The sequence below is a fragment of the Danio rerio genome, chromosome 12 (assembly GCF_052040795.2).
Source record: "Danio rerio strain M-AB ecotype USA chromosome 12, GRCz13ab, whole genome shotgun sequence".
Lineage (NCBI taxonomy): Eukaryota > Metazoa > Chordata > Actinopteri > Cypriniformes > Danionidae > Danio > Danio rerio.
This window is the reverse complement of record NC_141032.1, coordinates 40,535,001-40,556,912: the sequence shown is the minus strand read 5'-3', so window position 1 is coordinate 40,556,912 and position 21,912 is coordinate 40,535,001. Positions and strand designations below refer to the sequence as shown.

At 35.1% G+C, this 21,912-nt stretch overlaps 2 protein-coding genes across 5 annotated transcripts in view; both read left to right on the top strand.

Moving 5' to 3' along the window:
• Nucleotides 1-21,912, top strand: part of sdk2b (sidekick cell adhesion molecule 2b) — a 628,575-nt gene that overhangs the window by 47,493 nt on the left and 559,170 nt on the right. The window lies entirely within an intron of this gene.
• LOC147841460 (uncharacterized) overlaps nt 1-21,912 on the top strand; it is a 74,400-nt gene that overhangs the window by 25,928 nt on the left and 26,560 nt on the right. The window contains exon 2 of the mRNA XM_087276696.1: nt 10,243-10,526. The gene's annotated coding sequence lies outside the window, so the exon portion shown is untranslated. The remainder of the gene's footprint in view (nt 1-10,242; nt 10,527-21,912) is intronic.

The window sequence follows — 21,912 nt, the reverse complement described above, 5'->3', positions numbered from 1 at the left end:
TAAACATAATATCAGAAATTTCACTAAATTATTAGAACATTTGTCAATATTTACAGAAAAGGGCAAATAGAAATTAAATATGATATATACATCGATTATTGGGGCTGGTGGGTCGTGTGAGAAACTTAACCCCAAAAAATGTCACAAAGGGTGAAAGGATTACAACTTCACATTTTAAAATATAAAACACGTTTGTGTGTGTGTGTGTGTGTGTGTGTGTGTGTGTGTGTGTGTGTGTGTGTGTGTGTGTGTGTGTGTGTGTGTGTGTGTGTGTGCGCGTGTGTGTGTGTGTGTGCGTGTGTGTGTGTGTGTGTGTGTGTGTGTGTGTGTGTGTGTGTGTGTGTGTGTGTTTGGTGCAAACGTGCAAAAAACTGACGATCAGATAAACTGCCAGCAAAAAAACTGACGATAAGATAAACTGCCAGCAAGATGAAAGACTGTCTTATCTACAGGTGGTTTGTCAAACCCACTCACCTGTGTGAGGCACACACAGAATAATTTTTTTTTTTCAGTTCTATTACATTTTTAATCTCACCAATCTGATTTTTCCATAAAATCTAGAGTTTATGTACAGAATTGTGAGTTTATATCCTCAAGCTAATGATTTACTGTAAAAAAACACAAGTTAGTACGTACTTAGTGTCTTAAGTACACGCTAACCTCTGCGATTTATCCTCGTCTTCACACTACAGTTAAGTTTACACCTCCACCTTCTGCCCGTTCAGTCCTGAGGGCCTGAGCATAGATTTCCATTACAGCTTAGCCGTCGAGCAGAGTGCAGGCTTCCTCAAGCATGCTGTGAAGATTAGCCAACATGCTTTCTGATGGGGAAAAGGATAAAAACCAAGAAAGATCACAGAATGCCCTCATTTTATCTTGTCTTATCTTCATCTCTCCATCGCTCGCCTCTCTTGCTGCTTTCCTTCTGCGTTACTCTGTCCTTGTCCCTTAAGACAGAGGTGAAAATGTGCACATCACACGGTTCTTAATGTCGCAATCACTGTATCTTTATATATCATCTCCAGAAGTGCATCATGGGAGGTGTGTGAACTGAAGTAGATCCTATTTTCATGCCTGTGCTTCTTATTTCTAACCACCGATGTCGTTCTGAATGATCTCTTGCATTTTCTGCACACTTTCAGAGAGAAAATGGTTGAATTATAGGATTCAGTTAAAGGGGTGATGAACTGAGAAATCAAAATTCTCTTGATCTTTTGACAGTATTGTGCTATAAAATACATCCTGTATGTTTCCAAGCTCACAATATTCTTGGTAGCATCTGAACAGCTTATATTGAAGTTGATCTTTATGTGATTGAATGTTAATGTGGCATTTTATTATATGTAATAGTGTGGCTGTGGTTCACCTTCACAGAAGATGATCAATGCCCACTTTTAAATCAACGCATGCCCAGTTATTAGCTCTGTAGTTGGTAAATACAGAGATAATTAAGGCAAATCCTCTGCTCCTATTATTATTTTTTTTTATAGCTGTATGAGTAAGACTATAGGGGGATCACACTCCTCAGCCTCTCTGGGAAAGTCTATGCCAGGGTACTGGATATGAGGATACGGCCGATGGTTGAACCTAGGATTCAAGAGGAACAATGCAGTTTTCGTCCAGGCTGTTGTACACTGAGCCAGCTCTATACCCTCACCAGGGTGATTGAGGGTTCATGGAAGTATGCCCAACCAGTCCACATGTTTCATGGACTTGGAAAAGGCATTCAACCGTGCACCTCGTGGCATTCTGTGGAAGGTGCTCTAGGAGTATGGGGTCAGAGGTTTTCTGTTAAGGGCGTCCTTTTATGAACAGAGTAGGAGTTTGGTTGCCATTGCCGGCAATAAGTCAGACTTGTTTCCAGTGCATGTTGGACTCTTGCAAGGCTGCCCTTTGTCATCAGTTATGTTCATAATTTTTATGAACTTCGGCTGGAGGGGTTCAGTATCTGGAGGGGCTGGAATGGTTGGGTTCGGCGACCACAGGATTTCATCTCTGTTATTTGCAGATGATGTTGTTCTGTTGACTTCGTCAAACATGATCCTTCAGTATGCACTAGGGTGGTTTTCTGCCGAGTGTGACGCGGCTGGGATGTGAATCAGCACCTCCAAGTCCAAGACCACGGTGCTGCACCCATCTCCACCCCATCTCCAGTTTGGAGGACAGTGTGGAGAATCTTGGGGTTTTGTTCACGAATGAGGGAAGGATGGAATGTGAGATTAAGAGGCAGACTGATGCAGCGATAGCAGTAATGTGATTGATGTATCGGTCCATTGTGGTAAAGAAGGAGCTGAGCTGACAGGCAAAACTCTGGATTTACCGGTCAATCTAAGTTCCTACTCTCACCTATGGTGATGAGCTTCACATACACACATATATATATATATATATATATATATATATATATATATATATATATATATATATATATATATATATATATATATATATACACACACAAACACACACACACACACACATATATAATTAGTGTAAAAAATCCTAATTTTAATATCTCAATAGAACTTTGAATGTAAATATGACGTGACAATATGACATCTTATATGAGAACAATCAGGATGACCGATTTGGTGTTTTAGTAGTTTGCCCAGTCAGACTAATAGGGTTTTACTAATGAGTCTACAGTCTACCATGTCTATTCAAACATTCTGAAATTCTGATCTTTTGAAGTGAACCTCAGAGAATACAACATAATAATCAAAAGGACAATCCATGACCTCTTTAAAAAGAATATTTTCAAATAAAAGTGACTTTTTGCCTTCATTTACTGTATTTCCCTCATTATAGCAGGATGTTCAGACTCAGAAGCTCTCTTGTTAAGACATAACTAGCACCGCAAGTAATGTTGAAATCAGAATTATTAGCCCTCCTGTTACATTTGTATTCTTTTATATGTTTTCCTCAATTTCTTTTTAACGGAGAGAAGGTTTTTTCAACAAATTTCTAGACAAAATAGTTTTAATAACTCATTTCTAATATCTGATTTATTTAATTTTTGCCATGATGATTGTAAATAGTTTATATTTTTTCATTATACCAGTTTTCAGCTTAGAGTGCAATTTAAAGGCTTAACTTGGTTCTTTAGGTAACATTTAGGGTTTATTTAGGGTAATTAGGCAAACCATTACATAACAGTGCTTTGTTCTGTAGCCAATCGAAAAAAAAAAGCTTTAGGGTAGGGCTGCACAATATAACATTTCTGCATCGATACCACAATGTGGGCATCCACAAAAGTCACATCGCAAAGATAAGCAATGCTGAGAAGACTCTGCAGTGTAATTTTTGGTGTTGCATTTATCTGCTTGTAGTTTGTTTATTACTAGTTATGCATGATTCACTCCCCTACAGAATCACCCCAGTCAATCACAATTACTACATTCGGAAACATTTTAGGAGCCAATTCTCATTGATGCTTATTAGCATGCATTTTATTGAGATATTGGCTGCTTATTAGTACTTAGAAAGTACATGTTTTGTATGATCTTATTCTACATCTTTAATACTACCAGTATATGAAGTCTGACACAACAATTATTTCCAAGTATATCGCAATATATATTATAGAAAAACTAAATATCGCAATGTCAGATTTTTCCAATATTGTGCAGCACTACTTTAGAGGCTAATAATATTGACCTTAAAATGGTTTAACAAATAAATAAATAAAACTACTAGCCAAAATAAGACAAATTGTGTGTATATATATATATATATATATATATATATATATATATATATATATATATATATATATATATATATAGGAAATACTGTGAAAAAACCTTGCTCTGTTAAACATAATTTGGGAAATATTTGAATAATAATAAAAAAATAAAATAAAAAAAAACATCACAGGAGGGTGAATTTTGACTTTAACTGTACATCTGAAAATCTTTATACCGAAAAAAACTAAATAATAATAATTAAACAGTATAGACAAATCTTGCACATTCACCTTTTAAAAATAACGGTCTTTTACTTGAATTTTATTTAATTTTTTTTTTTTTAAAGATCAGCAAGTAGTTGTTCATCATGGTGCTGTGGCATTTGAGAAGACAGTGCTGATATTTAGGCTGGACTTAAACTCTGAGCATGACAGTGGAGCACAATCTACAGACTCGGCAAGTCAAGCCCTGTTTGAAAATGCACTTTGGATTATTTATGCAGTTTGATTAGATTTGGACAGGTGACCTCAGGCTCTGCTTGACCTCTAAAGAAATGACTATGATATTCAGAGGATATGAAACACTGTGCAGCATGCATTATATATTTATCTGCTTCATTAAAAACAGGTATGGAGCAGTTGTCATAAAGAAGGGCAAAAAAAAAGATCAATCAATTAAAATTTATAAAAAAATAAATATTAAATAAAAATGTTTTTTTAATATTTAATTGAATGTATATGTTAATATATAATACCAATGCTAATAATGTTGATTACGATGACTGACGAGGATAATAATAGTAATAATAATAATAATAATAATAATAATCAATATTATTATTATTATTATTATTATTATTATTATTATTATTATTATTATTATTAGTAGTAGTAGTAGTAGTATTGCATTTATTTTTAATATTTAAAATAATATTTAAAATATGAAATATCTGTTCATGTTAAATACTCGATTATTAATAATAATAATAATAATGATAATAATGATAATATTAATATTTAAAAATAATAATGATAATAATAATAATAATAATTATTATTATTATTATTATTATTATTTTATGTAGTTTTCATATTGAAAATATTATCTGGAATGTGAAACGTCTGTTCATGTTTAACAACAACAACAACAACAACAACAACAACAACAATAATAATAATAATAATAATAATAATAATAATAATAATAATAATAATAATAATAATATATTTCATATTTAATTGTTCTTCGAAATCAGATATTCGAACCATTCCTTTTTTATTTTGTGATGCTTTGTTTGAAATTGTAGTGCTAAATTGTGATATTCATTGAATGTAATGAATTATATATTACACTTATATTAAACATTTCCTCTTCATAAGCTGTAAAACTGAATGCCTGTTTATACTTTACACTCAAGTTAATGCAGAAGTTAATCTAATTAGGTAATGTCAAAATATGTACTGCATTCAATATATTAGTATGTAAATAAGCTTGTTTCTTATTGCTTTAATTAACTGTCGTCATACTGTTTAGTATCTTTTTTTTGTGGCACCAGGACTTGATATAGAGGCAGTATATAATGCAACTTGTCTCTTTATACCAGCGCATTGCTATATTTGTGTTTGTGTTCTTCTCGGTGCATCTGTTTTGTTTTGCCCCACGACATCTCATAAATTCTCCACAGTGTGACTTAATAGCAGCAGTGATGGCTGCTGTTGGCCCCTGGGGATCTCTGTTTCACCTTAATTAAGATCAGCATTAAACTAGGCCCGTTGTAAAATCGCCGTGAAAAAAAAAAAAAAAAAAAATGGGCCCCAAGGCTAACCCTGGCCATTAAAGTACTGTGAAAGCAACTCATTTGAGTGTTTACTCATTAGTTGTTTGGTTTGTGCAGCACAATGGTAATTTGTTAGGCTTGGTAAGAGTTGGAGTAATACTGATGTGCAGCACTAATGCTCATGAAACTAACTACTCTCCATAATGAATACAGCTGAAAGACTTCAGGACCTGTTACATATGCTGTTACAAGAGTTCTTTAGGGTTCGTTTGAACAACCAAAATGCCTTTTGGGTAAATGAACGGCCCGTATTATTTTAGTTTGGATAATGTGTACAGACTATTTAAGCATCAGTAAGTGGAGTAGTATCGTTTGCTTACCATCAGTCCTTCCACTGTGTTTAATACACTCTTCTGTCAGCCAAACACAGTCAGAGTAGTCTTACATTTTTCCTGACTCTTCCATGCTTTATAAGAGTGTTAGATAGTGGACATTTCTTTTAAAGTTTCCAAATAACCCATATGCTGCCTTGGGATTTAACTTATCTTGTAAATGTATCAATGTGATTTTAAATAAATAAAAAAATAAAGAACTTAAAACTTTCAGCATCTGCGAAATGCAAATATTTAACAACTTCTTGGCAGGTCTTAGACTCGACAAATAAGATACATTCCCAGAGGAAGAGTGAGAGTAAAAGAAATATTTCATATTTACAACAACCTAGCCTTTTTACTGTGTAAGGTAAAACATTAACTCAAAGTTTCTTGCACATTGACACCTTTTGTGGGTTCTTAAGTGGTTAATCTGACCACATCTACAGTATAGTCAACATTTGAAGCTTTTCAGAATTGTCCTACGAAATTGGTGTTATTCAATAGTTTAAGGTCAACATTGATGAATGGTTTTGATCCACTTCAAATGTAACTACTGTAATCTTGGAACTTCTGCTACAGTTTTAATTTGTTAATTTTCATTTTTTTGTGTGAAATATTATTTAAAAGGAACCATATAATAGACATTTTAGACTGTGGGGGAAACCAGAGCACCCGGGGCCACCATAGACATCTGTATTTCTTGAAAATCATAAAAAATGCTCATAAGAACAAAAAAATTATTATTTTTTTTTTAAGTTCAATTAGATGAGTCAATGAGGTTTCGGAAGACAGAGGAATAATCATAATAATTCATGAATCAGACTGTTTGAGATCAGTTCTGTGGGCAAGTGTGCATATATTAGCAGTTAATTTGGAAAATTAAATGGCCAGTAATTTACTATATTTTTATTGTGTTCTTCACATGCACACACTCAAACAAGTTTAGTATATAGTAGTAGTATATATATATATATATACTACTATATACTAACCTTGTTTGAGTGTGTGTATATATATATATATATATATATATATATATATATATATATATATATATATATATATATATATATATATATATATATATATATACACACAGTTGAAGTCAGAATTATTAGCCCCCCTAAATTATTTGCGCCCATGTTTATTTATTTCCCCAATTTCTGTTTAATGGAGGGAACATTGTTTCAGCACATTTCTAAGCATACAGTAATAGTTTTAAAAACTTATTTCTAATAACTGATTTATTTTATCTTTGCCATGATGACAGTAAATAATATTTTACCACAATAAATAAAACAAATATACATCTTTTTTTTATTATTATAACCCCCAGATTCAACCAATGCATCTGAGAGGGAATGACTCTCACAAGTCAAATGGAATGAAATTCTTTTTTTTTTTTATCTAAAATAAATCTGACTGTGTTTGACTGAAGGAAATAAAGCATATCTGTCTTGGATGGCTTAAAGGTGAGCAAAAAATTGGGTCACTTTTATTTTAAGGGAAAATGTGAAGATTTTGGATAAACCTGATCACCATGTGGTCTAAATAGGGGAAGGAAAATGTGAAACTTTCCAGATATTTTGTTTTAAAATGGCTTGACAGGTCTGTGTGGATATTTTAGACATTGTTCATTATTGGAGAAGTGACCAAGTCACCAGGGTCAGAGGATTAGAGGTCAGAGGTCACATTCTCCTTTGGCTATTTACTTTTCTCATTCTTCTTTTTTGGTAGCTGTGGAAACAGGCGGTGGGAATGCCAGTGTTAGAATCTGGTCATCTCACCCATGGCATCAAATGAACCTAAGGAGAATTTAGCACAGGTCAAAAGCTTCATTTAAAGCTGGGAATTCCATAGTGATTTGGTGGAAGATCTTGTTCTGTGGAAAGCCTGATACCGTGTAGTTTACTCTTTAAAGATAGCTGATTATAACAGTTGGAAACATGATGAAAGAAAGATTTAAGCTTACTTCAAGCAACATTTAAAATTACTTATTTTCAAAGCTTACTAGTAGTTAGTGGTGTCTTGCATACTGGGTGGCTTTAAATGTGTGTTTATCAGACTACTGAGATCTAAGGTATATTAAACAATATGCATGAATAATTTTTGCATATATAATATTTACATGTCATGTAAATTCATCAAAAATTAGCATATGTTAATTTATTTAGGCGACGCAGTGGTGCAGTAGGTAGTGCTGTCGCCTCACAGCAAGAAGGCCGCTGGGTCGAGCCTCGGTATTTCTGTGTGGAGTTTGCATGTTCTCCCTGCGTTCGAGTGGGTTTCCTCCGGGTGCTCCGGTTTCCCACACAGTCCAAAGACAGTGTATGAGTGTGTGTGTGAATGTGTGTGTGGATGTTTCCCAGAGATGGGTTGCGGCTGGAAGGGCATCCGCTGCGTTAAAACTTGCTGGGTAAGTTGGCGGTTCATTCCGCTGTGGCGCTGTGGTAAATAAATAGACTAAATGATGGGCTAAAAACTGGAGGAAATTTGCAGATATCTGCACATGCAGATTCTGTGTGGGATTACTGATGATTTATAGTGTTTATTTCCTTTTTTATGTTCAACTTTTTTTTATTTTTTTTGTACAGAACTTTTTCTTTTTTTAACCCATGGGTCTACTTTTGAGAGTAGGATTTAACACAAACAATCAAACAAACAATAATTTGATTTTGACTTAAACATCGGGCCAATCAGAAGAAGCTGTGGGCGGGACAAGTATAAAGCATTTACTGAAGCAACTCTGCTACAATGTCAGGTGAAGCTCTTAGCACACAAGTGATCGGTTAGCCCTGAATTATGTGATGTATCATTGAGAATGTTTTTTCTTTTTTTTTTTTTTTTTAAGTCACTGAGCTGTGTCCCTCTGAGCCGAGTGCTCTCCAGCTTGAATTTCTAATACAAGAAAGCGCCGTGTGAGGCCCGCTGAGACAGCCTACATGCCTAAGTGTGTGTGTGTATGTGAGTATATGGAGGACTTTTCTCATTAGTCTATCCTAGGGCCATAAGCAACCCTTGCATGGCTGCCCTTGTGCAGGCAGGGTCTGCGACAGGCCATGAAGAAATATGCTTCGACCATACGCTGATGGAATCGCAGTAATGAATGCAGTCTGCCATTCAAATGCCCAACCATTTGTTTATTCCTCCTTTCATTTCTGTCCTTTTGTTTTTTTTTTTGCTCTTCTCATCATGGTGATATTAGCATTTGGTGGGTAATATGATTATCTGGGCAGTGGTCCTCATATTCATCAATTTTTCATGCTTTCTCAACTTAAGGGACATTGTTCCATCCATCCGTCCATCCATCCATCCATCCATCCAACCATCCATCCATCCATCCATCCGTCCGTCCATCCATCCATCCATCCATCCATCCATCCATCCATCCATCCATCCATCCATCCATCCACAATGAAGCATGCTTTTTTAAATTTCCGTTACTTCTCTAATGATTTATGTGTATTTATCATATTTTCCCGGTGGTGTTTTAAAATATAAATATCTGTCATAAAATAAAGTATTAAAGACAGATTTATATGTGACAAAGCTAACTTTAACCTTATTTTTTTTTCAGAAAATTGTATTTGTGTGCTTTAAAAAATCATAAAAAATTATCAAATTTAATTTCAACTAATGTACATTACATATAATATTATTTAATAAACATGTATTTTATTAAATGAAATTAATAAATAATAATATATTCAGCCACACTTTGCAAAGTTTCATTAGTTAATGTTAGTAAATGCATTTACTAACATGAACTAAAAAAGGAACAATACTAGTACAGCATTTAATAATCATAGTTCAACACTTACTAATGCATTAGTAAAATTCAAATTCATGCTTGTTAACATTAGTTAATGCACTGTGAGTTAACATGAGCTAACAATGAACAACTAATTTCATCAACTAACGTTAACTAACTTGAATAACTACTGCAATAAATGTGTTGTGCATTCTTTGCTCATGTTAGGAAATGCATTGACTAACATTAACTAATACAACCTTATTGGAAAGTGTTCAATTCTAGTTGCTGTGTCAAAAATCTAAATTTTAAAATAGATTGTCAATAAATGAAAGATCGCAGAACAGATGCCACTGTATTTTCATTAACTAACATTAAATAACATGAATAATTACTGTAATAAATGTATCCTTGATGTTTGTTCATGGGCGAAGCAGTGGGGCAGTAGGTAGTGCTGTTGCCTCACAGCAAGAAGGTCGCTGGTTCGAGCCTTGGCTCAGTTGGCATTTCTGTGTGAAGTTCTCCCTGCGTTCGGGTGGGTTTCCTCCAGGTTTCCCCCACAGTCCAAAGACATGCGGTACAGGTAAATTGGGTAGGCTAAATTGTCCGTAGTGTATGAGTGTGTGTGAGAATGTGTGTGTGGATGTTTCCCAGAGATGGGTTGCGGCTGGAAGGGCATCCACTACGTAAAAACTTGCTGGGTAAGTTGGCGGTTCATTCTGCTGTGGCGACCTGGGATTAATAAAGGGACTAAGCCTACAAGAAAATGAATGAATGTTTGTCCATGTTAGTTTAATGCATTGACTAACATTAACTAATACAACCTTATTAGAAAGTGTTCAAATCAAATTGTTGTGTCAAAAATTTGAATTTTAAAAATAGATTGTCGTTAAATGGAAGGTCGCAGAACAGATACCACTGTATTTTTATTAACTAACGTTAACTAACATGATTAATTACTGTAATAAATGGATAATTGATGTTTGTTCATGTTAGTTTAATGCATTGACTAATATTAACTAATAAAACCTCACTGTAAAGTGTTCAAATCTAATTGTTCAAAAATCTGAATTTTACAATAGATTGTTATTAAATGAAAGATCACAGAACAGACGTTACTGTATTTTCATTAACTAATGTTAACTTACATGAATAACAACTATAATAAATGTCTTGCTCATCGTTTGTTCATATTAATTCAATGCATTGGCTAAAAAAATGCAACCTTATTGTAAAGTGCTAAATTATAATTGTTGTGTTAAAAATTTAAATTTTAAAATATATTGTCATTAAATGAAAGATCACAGAACAGATGTTACTGTATTTTCATTAACTAACTTTTACTAACATGAATAATTACTGTAATAAATGTATCCTTCATTGTCTGTTCATGTTAGAACAATGCATTGACTAACATTAACTAATACCACCTTATTGTAAAGTGTTCAAATCTAATAGTTGTGTCAAAAATCTGAAGTTTAAAATAGATTGTTATTAAAATAATGAAAGATCGCAGAACAGATGTCACTGTATTTTAAGGAATTAATGTTAACTAACATGAATACTACTGTAATGTATTGTTTATGTTTGTTCATGTTAGATTAATGCATTGACTAGCATCTTACTGTAAAGTGTTCAAATCTAATCGTTGTGTCAAAAATCGAAATTTTAAAATAGATTGTTTTTAAAATAACGAAATAAATCACTATCGTGAAATACACAGCCAAAATGTATTAACAAGTATGTGAAAATGGTGTGTCAACATACTTTAAAATTCCGCAGAGCCAAAGAAAAAACATGACCAATAGTTCAAAAAACACAAAGTCATTGTCTCACTTACTTTGTCTTGAGGCCATCGCATCCATTCCTAAATGCTCTTACATCCATAATCCTGCTTTCTCTCAGCCTGGAGGAAGATGAATATGTCTTTCCATCTGATCTCTCTACAGTATGTTTCAGCAGCTTAGTGAGCTTTTATTGGCCTGCTTTCTACATGATGGCCTAAAGGTTACTTTGATACATCGCAGGTACACAGCATTCGGGAATAGTGCCATTACAGTCTCAAAAAACCAGCTGGATAAAGAGCGTAATCCTGTAATGAAAAGTATACATTCACATTTACACACACAAACACATAAAGGCACGAACTTCTTCCCATGTCAGTTCACACGACAGATGCTACCACAGATAGGAGGGTGATGGTGACCACACAGAAACTCGGGGAAACTGATAAATCTAACTCTCCGCTCACGCAAACTCGCACTCACACTGAGATACTTCAGATCGCAGAACAGATGTCATGTTTGGGAAGTAAAAAGAGCTCATACATAACCGCACACACAGACATTCACTGTTCACACTGTCCATCCCTTCCTCTTTTTTTTTTTTTTTTTTTTTGTAGATAATTATGCCGGATGCTTCTGTAGCACAGATCCGATTTCTTTGTATTGAGTCACCGCATTAATGGCATTTAATGTCTGCACGTATCCATTTCCCCTGTTTCCAGTTAATAGAGATGCCAGTCGGCTTTGTTAAAGCAAAGAGGTTTATGAGACATGAAACAAACCTCTCGTCTGATTAAAAGAGTGGAAGAAAAGAAGCGTTCCTCTCGCTTCTCCTCTGCGCTCGCATTCAAAAAGCAATTCTCGTTTGAGATTGCGTGACGTCCGGAATGTGTGAGCGGAGTGGAGTGGCAACAATTTCGCCTCCGTGCTTCAAGCTTTCAATAATCAGCCTGCTCCGAGTTCACCATTTCCCACTCAGTGATAACAGAAACACTGCTCCATACATAATTCTATTTGGGATATGTCTTTAAATGTAAACTATACGCGAATAACATTTCATTAAATTCATCTTTGTTTTTATCGTGCTTTTACAATGTAGATTGTGTTAAAGCAGCTTAAAATAGAAGTTCTAGTAAATTGTAACTGTCTGTCCAGTTTTCAGAGTTTAAGTTCAGTTTAGTGTGGTTTAGGTTTCACAGCTAAAAGTCCAAACACTGAAGAGCAAATCCATCGATGCACAGCTTCACAAATTCCAAACCAAGCAAGCCAGTGGTGACAAAACTTTGAACAAAACTTCACCAGTTGATGAAAGTGAAGGAAAAAACCTAGAGAGAAACCAGGCTCAGTCGGGAATATCCATTTTTCCTTATGCAGAGCTGCACTCTAGACACTGGAGGCTGGAGAACACTGGAAGTGTATCATAGAGAAGCTGCAGGTGTGAATAGGTCACTGGTTGGTGTTCACAAGATCAATGTCTTTCATGATTTCCACTTCTCCATGACCACCACCGCATCAGTTCAGGATACGGCCTGGTCCAGGATTATGGATACCTCTAGAAGTCCTCTATGGTTGTCATCATCTCTTCTCAGGTCACAATCTCTAGAGGCCTTAGGATGGGTATCCCCAGGTGGAAATAGGGAAAGCATATTAGTGCCAATCCACTATTTCAATACTGCTAAATCTGGAAGTGTTTTACACATAGGTATTAAAATCAGTATATTTATCAACGCATTGAATGTAAAATTTTGATTTGAAGAATGGCTGCATTATATTGTAAATAATTACTTTTTATTTCATTATTGTGGTGTTTTTTTTTTTTTTTTGTAAAATTGTAATTGTCTAATTGTAAAGAAAATAGTTCATCATTTTAAAACAATTAAGATTATTTTTTTACACAGTGAAAAATATTCGATGAGTTTACTATAAATACTAATATATATATATATATATATATATATATATATATATATATATATATATATATATATATATATATATATATATATATATTTTTTTTTTTTTTTAAAAGGTAAGTGGTTGCAAACAATTTATATGGGCTGAATTTAATAAATTGAATTTTGTAAAGTTCAACTTAATTGGTTTAAATTCCCTTATGCATTGTTTGCAACCACTTATCTTATTGTAAAATATAATTTAGTAAATCCAGGCGGCAAAGAATCAGGTGGCAAAGAATCAATTATGGAAAAAAGGGAAAGGTCAAAAACACCGGAACAATAGGCAAGGGAAAACACTTTGTAATGTTTTATATATATATATATATATATATATATATATATATATATATATATATATATATATATATATATATATATATATATATATATATATATATTAGTCCATATAATAAGTCAATATGAGTTTCAGCTGTTTGTGTAAGCATTTGGATTGATCAGCTATGGCAGAAGTTTATGAGTGCAAAGAGTTCTGGGAGTTGTAGTTCGGTTGGAATACTGGAAGTAATCTCCAGTGAAGAAATCACATAGCATATAATAAACATTAAGGGTTGAAAAATACAATAGAGCAAAGACAGTACAGATGAAATGAACAACATTTCAGATTTTTTATTTTTTTTGTACAGTATTCACACACAGAACTTAAAAAATCCAATCAAATGAACAAATGCTGTATAGTCCTCATTGTATAAATAATTACACATATAGTATCTATTTTAAAGCTACAAACATTACAATTTATTGTGCCTTTAAACTCTTAAAATGCTTAGTAGAGTAACAGGTCTTAAAAACATGCAAAGCTTACCTTATGAATAAACTTTACAGTGACAAACTGTTGTACCTGCCCAAACTATAAGCCTGACTGGACATTACACACACAGATACACATGCACTGTTTAGTAAAGTATTACAGCTAATTTCCACTATTGACTGTTAAAAGTTAGTAACACATATCAACAAAAGAATTGTTAAAATCATCTGGTTTTACATTTATTTTATCACATTGAACTCTGGATTATCTTATCCGTTCATCATCACAAACATGCATGGTGCATGATAAAAAACAGAATGCATGGAAAATACTGTTTTTGTGCTTTGAATTGGTGCTGTTATATGTAGCAAAGGAAACAGCACTTGCATTTACTGTTTGTGTGGCGCATACCGCTTGCAAGTTGTTTAGTTATTTTGGACCCTTTTTAGGGCGGAAGCTGATTGTGAGACATTCATTTGCCATTCTGATTGAGTTCACTCTGCATGTTCCCTTACACTTCCATCCAAACCCCTATAGATTGTCATTGGATAAACTGAATGTACATTACCATGCACACCTGTCACCAGGTCTGGAATGATTTCACATGCACAATAATTAAGCCACAGTTTTACTGTAATCGAGTTGATTTCACACTAGTTTTAAATGTGAAAGCACCCTAAATGATTGTTTGAAGTACAAGTGACATCAAAATTAAGCATATTGATTTTGTTAGCTCACATTGCTAGTTTTGTGGTGAACAATTCATGTCTGTGCATGTCTTTTAGAAAAAAAACAATGCCATTGTAATCTTTATTTGAAATCGGAAAATGCACTTATTTGTTTTGAGTTAAATTCTCATGTTACAGCTGTCAGATGTATTTGGCGTGGCTAACATACTTAACCACGCCCCTCCAACTGTCAGTTTTGAAAGCGCTATGACAATAAATGGTCGGTCGAAATGGTGAAAAGCAGGTGTCTGTTAGGTTGTAAAAATTCTCCTCAAATCCTTTCTTTTTGAATGAAATGCTTACTTTACTACATCCAATCATCTCACAGTGAAAAAAAAAACTAGCCACACCCACTGTTTTCTCCTTTAATATTCAGTTTCTCTAGGAACTGCGTCACAATACGGAATAAAAAAAAAATGTTTGTAGCATCTGCTTCATGTAGAACTTTCTGACTTCCATGATACATCAGTGTTAAGCCAGCTAACAGTAATGCATTCATTACTACCAGCATAGGATGTTAAGGCTCTTAGGCTTGATTGTGTGGGTGAAGGAGCAGTATTGGAGTGTTTTTGGAAAACCACAATACTTTGGGTTTCGAAAAAAAATAAATCAACTCCTCATTCATTCCGTACAAAATCACACTGTTCCAATCCTGCGTTCTGCTCCAATACTCTGGCATCGTTGCATTCAGCGCGGCCTCAGTTTCGGGTATGCTGGCCACACAGCGAGGTTTTGTGGCAATCTGAAGTGCTTGTTGTGATTGTTGCAGCTTTTGTCTGCGAGGATCTTGCTTATCTTCCAGAACTGTAACCTTGATCGCCAAGAGCAATGTTTGAATGGATAAGCATGCACAGCACTGCCAGAAAGAAGCAAAACGCGCCCGACCAAGGTTAACTTGACTGCCTGAGCGTGAAAAAGAAGAATGGAGGGAAATGTTGAAATGGCGAGCGAGCAAAAGCTTAAATGCATTTATTTAATTATCCATTTTATTCTATTTGAATTTGGACCAAATGCTTGAGACATACTGTATAAGGCAGTGCTGTGAGCAGTAGCATCTCAAGCATAGTGTGCACCAAAGAAGTATGAAGGTGTGGGCTTTAGATCATTTCCACACTGTAAAACCCAACAGTCAACAATATCAAAAGAAATAGTTAACTCAAAATTTACTGAAAGTTAAATCTACTAAAACGAGTTTTGAACTCAGTGTTGAAGGTAAAGAATTAATTAAATACCTCATTACTTCAACCTAAATGAAGAAAGTTCACAGTACTCATATAGATTTGTTTTTTGTTACTCAAAGGGTTTGTTACAATGGGTTTCCTCAAGCAGTTTGAGTTGACTTAACTTTTTGAGTTTTACAGTACTCAGTTGGTTTGAGTTCTCTTCATTTATTTGGTTTTACTGTGTTTAAATGTCTTTGTTTACTCAAATAGATTAGGTTCACAGTACTCATTAGGATTAGTTTTTGAACTTAAATGATTTGTTGCAATCGGTCAAATGGTTTGAGTTACCTTAACTTTTTGGGTTTTACAGTGCAAATAAACTTTGGTACAGCTAGACTGAAATATGAATGCATTATTGCCATTCATCAAAAGCACTCCAAACTAAGTACTCTACATGATGTCACAAAATGTGACGAGGACAAAAATGTACCTTTTTTTTTTTGTTATTGTCAGTAGGTACATCCCAAATTGCATACTATACTTATGCACTATGCTACGCCATTTTGTAGTATAAATAGTGTAAGTAGTGCATTCACACTCAAAACTCTAAAAAGAATAAGTGCATTTTTAATACCCGAGTGATGCACTTATTCAATCGTTATAATTGACGCATGGAATGTTGGACATTTCATGGACTCAACGGCTTCTGCTTTGCTCATGTAGCAGAAGGGGTGGAGATTTCGGGCACTAATGTTGAATTATTTTGGATTGTGAAAGCAAAATTCTCCTACAAAAGTGATTATACCACCTCCTGAAGGTGAATGCAGTTATACTGATGGTATTATTTCTTTGGTATTATGATATTACTGATGGCTGTTTGGTCATTTATTTTGCTAATTTGGCAACCGTCAATCTTCATCAGGGAAACGGTTTGAATTTCCGCTTAGTAAAAAAAAAAAAAAAATGGCCAAAATTGCTGTTGAGTGTGAAAGTGTTCTCTTTACGGTTCAATAGGTACGCATTGAAAATGATCTATAAGTAGCAGGGTGTGAACGTGGCTGTTTTAACTCCTTTTCACATTTTACAAGCTTTTTTGTGAGTTCTAAGTTGATAAAACCCTGTGACAATGTATGCAAATACAACATACATGTGCTTTAACTACAAATGTGGAGCTTTCGCAGGGAAGAAACTTTTTTAGAGGTCCTAAAAATAATGGTGAAATGCATACTTTTTGGCAAGCTCAGACCACAGAATCTTGGAAACATTTTAGTTTTACTGTAGCTTCTACAGTTTCTCAGTATTTGGCTGTAGCTGAAAGGGCATTATCTGCATAAAAAAATATCACATGGTAGTTGATGGTCCATGCGGCTGTTGCGACCATTGATAAATCAGGAACTGAGCAGAAGGAAAATGAATGAATGAACGATCATAACTCCCACTGTACATTCAAACAGCATCAAATATGGTGCAATCAATATGAACTACAGCATCATTCATGTTCACTGATTGAGAGAATACTTTTTGCTCCTATACGTTCAGGAATACTCCTCTCAGGCATGTTAGATCAGCTTCTACCTACCTTATATGTGATCAAATTTACTATTTGGAGACACCAATGAAATCTAACAACTGTACAATACATTTGTTTACATCTAAACATTTGAATTGTGACCAAAAAGGAACAAATTCACAACACCGGCCACCTTTAAAATCCACCTGAAAATCAAACTATGTACTGTACTTGAGTGTTACTCGATATCATCCTCTGAATAAAGCCGCATCAGATTGTGCTCATCTTTTTCTAGCTTAATCCTGGTGGAAAATATTCTCCCAAAAACAAAAGGACCAAGCTTGTTTGCGTTCATATGGTTGCTGTCATGTGATTTGCAATCAAGTGGCGGAGGCGGGAGCTCAGACATGGCCCAAGATCAACTCCTATACTTGTTTCTACACTTCAATCATGTAATGTGTTTGTCTACATTTCAACTTGATCAATTATCAGAAAGCCACATAGCTTTGTTCATGGTTTCCTCCATCCTCTTGTTATGGATTTTTCTAAATGCCAGCTGGTATAAATCATTCCATTTTTCCTCTGTTACAACCAGGGAAATGGCCCAGGGAGAAATTAGTTCCTGGTGAACCGAGTCTGATAGTTCCTATAACTAAACTCCTGTAATTACCTTGTTCAAAAGCCTTTATTGAGATCTTTCTGATATCCTAACACACAAATAACAGCAAGTGATAGATGATTATAATTCTGCACGGAAAAGCTTAGTAAGCCATCGCACTAGTCTCATGTTAAAACATAATATTTAAAGCTTATAAATCTGCTTCCTTTTTCCGGGTTTGTCAACAGCATCAATCTGTAAAACCCATTTTGTAACCTGTATTTTGAAGAGCATAACAGGCCAGATTGACGGCGGCGTAATGAATGCAGATCCGCAGAGCATCCAGCTGTTAACCCGCACTCCCTTTGTGGTAATTGAAACATGAGTTTTTCAAAAGCAGGAAGATAATTCGCATTATGTCAGACAGTGCCACTCTAATGAGAAAGCTCTTTGCAAGTGACACCAGGCGACGACTCCCAGCATCCCAGATTTCTTTTCCACACAAACACATACACACTCACGCAAACGACCTCCTTCAGAAGTGCGTATCCTCACATCCCATGAGGCTTTGGTGTCTGTCACTTTGAAAGAGAGGAAGAAAGGGAGGAAGAGAGAGAGAGTGGGAAAAAACAAGGGCTTAATCAAAAGAAGAGATTAGCAGCCAATCACCTCGCTGTAATTAAAATGTAAAGGCTTTTGTTTAGATGGGAAATGTGTGCGACTCTGGCATATTTTCCTCCATACAGTAACTGTGTCAGATGGAGGAATGGAGAGGCTTGCCATAAAGGATGAAATCCAGGCGAGATGGCTGGTACAAACTGGTTCAGATTTGAACATTTGAGAGCTTTGTATGCTTTTTGAGTTGAACTGCTGCATTTACAGTATGAAGGAATTCAATGCATGCTGCTTTTAAGAAGAATACATCAATTACTCTTAAGAACAAGCACCTCTTCCTTCTTGAATCACATTTTTATCATGGATGGAAGCAATGAAGACAAAGTTATAGCAAAGTCACTTTAAGGCAAGTCATTTCACTCAACGTCCATATAAGAACTTTCTCTATGGCATGCAAGTCCAGCTTCTGTCTCTTTGAATGAGGAAACATTCAATTTTCCAGAATTGCTAGCCAAGCTTGCGATTACATTTTACATTTGGAATGACCAATGTTATCTAAAATCAAACGTCTCGTAAATTTAGTTTCTAAACATTTGAATCATGACAAAATGTTAACAAATACCCAACACCAACCACTATTATGGCTATTTCTAGAGGTCATAATCAGATGTCAACCTTAAAATCAAACTATTTTGGTACCAGTGGTGGAAAGAGTACTGAAAAATCATAGTTAAGTAAAAGCACCACATTGGTCATCAGTGTTGCGTTTATAAATGTGCCGCAATGAAGGTTTTGTTTTCATGTTTCCGCAGTGAGAGCATATGTGTGGATTACAGTGGTCTGCTAACACGCGACAACAATATGTGTGCAAGGAACATTTTTACCTGGGAGCTTTTCGAACCTGGAAATAGTGAAATCCGGATTTGTCACTCATCTCCTTTTAAAAAAAACGACATGGATCCAGTTCATGTTGATTGTCCCGTCTACGGATTTTTTTTTGCGATCAATGTTCTTTGTTTCTGTTTATTCAGATGGCAAAGTTAGTATCATCAGCAGTACTCTTTTAGTTTTTAAAGACATTCATTCATTCATTCTTTCTTTTTATTTTCGGCTTAGTCCCTTTATTAATCCGGAGTCGCCACAGCAGAATGAACCGCCAACTTACCCAGCATGTTTTTACGCTGCGGATGCCCTTCGAGCCGTAACCCATCCCTGGGAAGCATTCAAACAGTTATTCACACACACACACACACTCATATACTACGGACAATTAAGCTTACCCAATTCACCTGTACCACATGTCTTTGGACTGTGGGGGAAACCAGAGCACCCGGAGGAAACCCATGCAAACACAGGGAGAACATGCAAACTCCACACAGAAATGCCAACTGGCCCAGCCGATGCTCGAACAAGCGATCCAGCAACCTTCTTGCTGTGAGGCAACAGCACTACCTATTGCGCCACTGCGTCACTTTTAAAGACATACCTTAGTCAAAATGTTATAGTTAGTAAGTTTACAGTAATATCATTACAATGTTATGGACTGGAAATCCTCCACTTCCACACAGCTCTCAGATCCACTGTAAACGCTGCTCTCCAAATCCCGGTCTTATCCCCCCTGCGTCTGTGTTTGTTTTGCCGGTGTGAAAATAGCTTTATTGCACGTAATGAAACTCCCCTTTTCATGCAAACCCTTCCCTCTTTCACCACTCGACACTCCCACTTTGAGTGGAAATTGAAATCATATATTCACTATTGTTTATTTAGAGCACGTTTCCATCATATCTCTAATTATACTACAAATTCTACAGCCATTAATTATTGACTCATTTCTGTTATACTGAAGCCAAAATGAAGCATTGTTTAAAATATCTATTTATATAGAATATAGAATGTTGAATTAATACTTGAAGCTATGGTATTTTGGCTCTGAAGTATATATATCTTAGTTTCAAAGTGTTCATAGATTTGCGGACTCATACACATAAACAAATGTACATAATTATATCCGCAATGAACCAATTCTTGGGAGTTTTTATTGAACAAAACATTGTGCACATCAATTTGAATTTCTGCAATACATGTGTGTATATATATATATATATATATATATATATATATATATATATATATATATATATATATATATATATATATATATATTTATTTTTTTATTTTTTTTTCTGTCAAATATTGCTAGACTAGAGTTTAAATCATTTTACCTCATCACCCCCCTAAACCCCCCCCCCCCCCCCTCTCTACTTACAACAGTTAAACACTTATATCTGAAAGTAGGACTGAAATGTTACACCACCTTGATTAATATTCATAAGCCAAGCATATGGGTTTATCATATCACCAAATGCTTGTGTTTTGTTCCTGTCCCGTGTTGTTTGCACTTACTCAATTAGTTTGGCATGCCATATAATAAGCATTCGAAGTATTAAGATGTATACACCAGAGTTATTCAGTTTGTTTGTGCATATAGTGGCCTCCATGTGAAATCCTTCATGCCATGCTGGTGTTTAGTTCCACTATTAGGTACCACCGCCATTAAAATAAGCCTCAAGCACTTTTCTCGAGTTCACTTCAACCTTTCTCTAAACACTCGGAGCGCTCTTGTTTGGTCTGTCCTGCACAATAAAATAAACACTTCATTGATGGCTGCCGTTTCCTTTCCCGAGTGTGTTGATAGTGGTCCCGCAGGAATGTCTGTACGTTACGTGCATTAGTAGCGTGACAGTTTCTTTGTAATAGGGTCATTACATTCTCAGAGTTGAATAAACTGTGTGTATATGCACTGCGAGTGAGTAAGTGAGTGTGTCTACAGCAGTCCGTCTCTACATTATTCCAAGCGTCGTTATTCTCTTCTAGTCAAAACTTACTTAAACAAGAGCTGCTCTTAACATAAACAGAGTGACTGTGGTGGTCAGACGCTTGTTCTTTTACCATTTAAGTATGCGAGTTGTCGGCCACCCTGCTTTCTGCTCATCTGTCTTTCCCTGTAAACGGTCATTGCCTACTAATGACCTTTGACCTCTTTTACTGGAGGACAGTCAGCCACCCAAAGGCAACAGCCACTGTTTTATTTTTAGCACAAATCCTATTCGCCCTATTCTCACCACTTGTGTTTGTCGAACAAAGAATGCCGGGAGTTCTAGTGAGTTTTGGAATGAATAACTAATATTGGTTTGCCTATTAC